Below are 6,000 nucleotides of genomic sequence, written 5' to 3'. Positions count from 1 at the left end.
CGTTTGGTACATCGAGGATACCGCAATATACACCTACATTAAACAAATGACATTATGTAAACTAAACAACGGAATTATGACACAGATTTAATATCTAAAGTAAAAACAGTCATCATCCATGGTTAGTGGGGTACAGAGTGGGTAGCCAGCGTCCGGGGAAAACCAAGTATTGTGCCCCTTACCCTGAGTCACTCCCACCAGTCCGGTATTGAATTCTAATCGCAATTCATCTTCCAGTAGCACTCTTTAATTAACGCAATGGCCCGATCTTGGTGTTCATGTGTCACAGAACTGGGCTCGCTATACATTTGATTTATTATTTTTCTTTAGAAATTTTGAAACTTTATAAGAATCTTCGACCAGGGCAACCACATCGGGGTTCCCATAGCGCTACGCCAATGCGATTGGGTAAACGGTACAGCATCCCCACCACCAGCATCGACCGTTATAACTACATGTATATTGGGGAATATAACTACAAACTTTCCTTTCTTGGGCGCCGGACCTGCCATAACCCCTAGCTATTTAAGAAATCTAAAGTAAATTGTAGCCCTCTACTTTAGGAAATCATGTTATAAGGCCACTGCAAAAGAGTTCTATCTTCGCCATGCATGTGAAAGTATTAAACACGTAATCTAAAAACACCAGAGACGTCTTATGGACATGACTTTTTTCAGATTTGAAGCTAAAGACATATTTTACCTGTAGATTTACAAATACTCCCAGATCCAAATATAAGACATATTTCATGTAATAAACATTGATTCTTTGAACATGCATCACTCTTTATCTAAAGAATTAAAATAATCAAATTTAATAACGTGGAATAAAATGAAATTGTGTTAAAGGCATCCCGTCTTAATTAAACTTTAGGTAATCAAGCTGACTACTCATATAGCGTGGATTAAACCGTGATAAATTTATTATTTTAATGAAAATGAAAACGACGCATCCAGCCTTTAAGTGTAAAACGATCCAATTTTCTCGCATGGCTTACATTGGCATTGGTCCAGAAGACCAACGTCTTAATGGACATGTAAGTCTTATGGCGTATGCGTTCAACCCTCGTCTATTTGGGATAACACTTGATTACAACTTACCCTTTGTAAAGCACGGCGGGACCTTTTGTTTTGAACAAGTTGTTTAAAGATGTGATCTCTATTTTCATGACTTGGGTTGTCAAGACGAAGTAAGCACACCATCTTAACACCATCATATTCAACACCCTGACATGCTTTCCATCGATAACACAACACGTAACACCGAATAACAGATTTCATCTTGATCTGGAACTCTGGGTATTTATTAACAGGCGTTCCCCCCTTACCTTCAGTTCCAAACAGCAGAATTATTAATAAAATAAGACAGACTAAACGCTGAAGTCTCGACATAATTATTGAATGACTTTCTCATTCCAATTCTGAAAACATATACTGAATTCTAATAGAAGCGCTCATTTACAGGGGTTTTAAAGACTCTTAAAGAACGATGAATTATTTATTCCTGTTTCTCATTCGGTTGAATTCAGAATCAATTACCATTCAACAAAGAACGCATTTCTACCATGTAAAATCTGCTATGTATCGAATACTTTATCGATTGTTTTTTTTTTCTTTTCAGAAAACGGAACATAAATATCATAATACGCCTTTTGTACATCAAATCTTATTTATTTAACTAACCATTTGAACTCAGCGGCATTAATTATTTATTATAAAAATAAAACAATAATGTGGCATAATATGTGATATTTGTTAAAGGGACAATAACACTCTTGCTGGCTTGACAGCTCCAGAAAATAAAAAATAGCCTTATTCTAAGTACTAGATGTGTTAGTGTCCTACCTGTTGTGTAAATTATCCATTAAATCCTATTTTACTTGTCCAAAGGGTTAATAAATATTTTAAAATCCAAGTCACATTTGAAAAGCTTTACGTCAGGCTTTTCAAATCATTTAGTTGAATTTTTCCAATTTTTTAAATTAGGTGTGTTAAGATGAAATTTGTATCATCAATTAATTGGAATAGTGTAAAATAGTACAATTTGTTGACCAGAATAAAGATTAGGACATATTATTCAGTTACAACAAGAGTGGTATCGAGCCTTTAAATGGGGAATCGGTATGGAGGAAGTCTGTTAATTCTTAAAAAGATATTTCCATTTATTTATGTATAATTCTCAATCTCCCTTTTAGCATGTTATATTAAAAAGCTTTCGTACTTCTTATATTAATATTGTAACTATTTATATAGGCCTAGTGTCGTCGTAAAAACATTACCCTGATTACATTACCCTTTGCCGCCACACTAAAATTTTACACTACCCTTTACCACCACAGTAAAGTTTTTACTGCGTTACCCGTAAACACCATAGTGAAGTTTTTACTACGTTACCCTTTACCAGAACAATAAAGGTTTTACCACGTTGCCTGTAACCATCATAGTAAAGTTTGTACTACGTTCCCCTTTACCACAACAATAAAGTGTTGAGTACGTTACCCATAACTACTACAGCAAAGTTACCCTTTTCCACCACAGTAAAGTATTTACTATGTTACCTTTTACATTAACACCATCGATCTATGCTGCTCGAACATAACAAGACGCTGCCATCTTCTATATGATTGAATCCAAGCCGGGAGATTAGCTAGCGTTGGTAGTTTGATTTTGTTTTCTTAATTAAATGTTAAATAATCAATCTGGGTATATATTTAGCGTATATTAAAGGGACAATAACACTCTTGCTGGCTTGAAAGCTCCAGAAAATAAATAATATCTCTATCTAAGTACTAATTGTTATAGTGCCCTACCTGTTGTGTAAATTATCCATTACATCGTTTTTAAATCGAAGTTTCATTTGAAAAGGTTTACGTTAGACGTTTCAGACCATTATGTTGAATTTTTCCAAAAATTTAAATAAGGTGTGTTAAGATGAAATTTGTATCATCAATTAATTGAAATATTCTAAAATAGTACAATTTGTTGACCAGAATAAAGATTGGGACATATTATTCAGTTACGACAAGGTATTGAGCCTTTAAGCTGTGAGAAATCTGATATTTTAGCGAAAATGCAAATGGCGCATCGAAACTGTAACATCAGCTTTTACCGGTAGATCTATTTTCGTCTATTTTAAAGCTTCAAAGAATAGAGCTATACCCCCTTTAAGTTGTCATTTTCTTTGCTGTCGTTTTGTAGAACATAGTTCTTTTTCAATTTGACCAAGAAATGCATATCCTTCCTGTTCTTGTTGCGGTTTGGTCGATATCCCTACTTTAAACTGCTGGGCCATTTGTGTTATGACCATAAAGTATGGGTTGAATAACAAGCTAGGGATTCTCGTCCGCTCTGATAATTTTACTTTGGACTGCTGTGATATCCTTATTATCATTACTATAAGGAAAGCCACAGTCCATTTTATATAAGATGAACCCCATCAGATTTGTATAATATTTATTTAGGACTACTAGAGCACCCATATTTGTTTTTATCATAACAAGAATAGTTTATCTGAATAATAGTGAACGTTTTTACTGTTTCCCGCAAAAAGTTTACGACGGAAAACAGTAAAAACGTTCACTATTATTAAAAGAATATAATATTCATACATCGCGAATAAAACGGCCTCCTCATATAATTAACTAGTTTTATTCACTGAGATATATCAGAGATTCTCCTTTAAAAATATTTCCAGCAGGACTTAGGATCCCTTTTATGGCAGGTCATAAAAATCACAGAAGGTCTGAAAATGTGTTTTCGTCTTCAAAATTATGACCTGCAAAGCGCTTACAAGTCATGTGAACTGACAGACAGTGTTTATGATAATATACCCCCCCCCCACACACACACCCACACACCACATGAAATTTGTAATAACCCCTAAAGGTGCGCTATTAATATTAGTAAGAAACGATAAGAAAACTGTTGACTAATATCAAGGATTATTTTAACATAACTTTTAGTGTTATAATGATACAGATAACCTGTTAACTTATTATTACAGACTATCAATATCATATTTGTACTGCCCAAGGATAATTGAACTCGGGTATCAAAGGCTGTAATACTGATAGTTATGCATCACTTATGGACTTAATTACTCATCTCTATTATGGTCAATTTATCGAGTAGGCAAATAAATAAATGGAACACTTTTAACTGACTACAAATTTAACAATTCACAATATACCTTATGATAATATTTTCATGAAACTTTCAAACATGTAAAACAAACAAGTACAAGCCTACTATAGATGGACAACGAACCGGGTATGGAAATTATGTGCAATTGACCTAGCTATATGTCGATTGTACGGAGCCCTAGGCTTTTTTCAGAAGGGATTCGCCCAAAAGAACAAGAACAAGAACAAAATCAAGATGACTAGCTCTTGGGAACCAGTTCCTAGTCCCCAAAAAAACCAACCCAAAACAACAACCTTTACCCAAATCCCATGTACAAATTTCAACACAGGATTCGCAAGCTATATTGTAGTTTACTCGAAAAGGTGGCCGCTGGGACTCCAATCTTTTTGTATAACGCTTATTTTCACCACAAATTGTTATTAGTGATGTGATATACCGTACCGAGACTCCTTTTTATTGTGTAGTGTCAGAAAGTGAATAATTTGCCATATATTCAGCTATAGTGAACCTTTAATTTAATGAATACGACATGACACGGATAAGAACATCTTATATTTTACGACCAGTTTTCTCGCATTATTTTACGAGTTGTTATATATAAACAAAATGTATAAGAAATGTCAGTAATTTGTTTAATGTTGAGTCGTAATAATATTACACACGTCATATAACAAAATGGAAAGTTTTGCCGAAAACCGTCATTGAAAAACTTAGTCATCAACCTGAACTTACCGGATTTATTTTTTAAAAAAATGTTTATGTTTCATGACCTATGAATGTTATTGAGTTAATTGACCTGCGACATGTCGCATGTTCATATATTACGTAACAGTTGCAACAATTATAGGTCATGCACATGGCAGTTAGTAAACTGCAAATTATCTAACATAAATCACAACTGATTTATTTCGTTGCTAGTTTTATATTTCGATGTCTGCCTGGGGACGCGGTCGTTGCGTGGTTGACATGTCCGTGAATTGATTCCCGTTTGGACGAAACGAAAACCCGGGGTCCTGTGTACAATTTGGTAGTTCATGGTCTTGTTAAAGATCCGTTGGTAATTGAAATTCGATAAGTTTCATATTCATCCACACGTGCTAAAAATCTGTTTAAAAAAGTCACATTATATCATTTCTCGCAGAAGGGACGAAGAAGTAAACCATGGTTTGGCTCGATATCTTATTTGTTTCGTCACAAAAAAGGTTATTTAAAGCTTGACAATTTTTTGCAATTAAATGGTAGGCATATACCTATTTATTATAAAATAAAATACGCAGCAGACACTTAGACTCAATAACAATAATGGAGTAAGCATTCAACTAAAAAATTTATGCTTGGGTTGTTAACAACACTCCAACAGTGTTACATAGAGACAATGAATAGAATGAAACAAACAGATAAATTAATTATCGGCTGGAAAAAGTTTCCATATAAAATCAGAGAACCATGCACATGGAACCGAGTCAAACCGGTCGTTCCACAAGTCTAAGACTCTCTCTAAACACTACTAATACCTGCAAATCATTGGCATGTTAGTAAAGTATGTGGCGTTAATTTACCTAAAACGTGTTATTATACTATTATCTTTGAGATAGTTTGAATATTAATGCTGCTTGAATCAAGTTTTGTGAAAACTTAACTAAATGTTTAACTTTCTCAATTATGCCCCCTATTACGACGGCTGGTTGATTAGAGTAGTTTGCAAACAATTTTTTTTTTTTTTTTTTTAAAATACGGACTTCATTTGAGTCAGATATAAACAAAATTAATTTTTTTTTAATCGTACTTCTCTTCTAATTAAAATAACGGGCATACGACATTTCCACGAATCAGTCCAAGTATACATGTTTATTGGGTT

Source organism: Patella vulgata, chromosome 4 (assembly GCF_932274485.2).
Source record: "Patella vulgata chromosome 4, xgPatVulg1.2, whole genome shotgun sequence".
Lineage (NCBI taxonomy): Eukaryota > Metazoa > Mollusca > Gastropoda > Patellidae > Patella > Patella vulgata.
The sequence above is the reverse complement of the archived record's forward strand: the minus strand, read 5'-3'. Positions refer to the sequence as shown.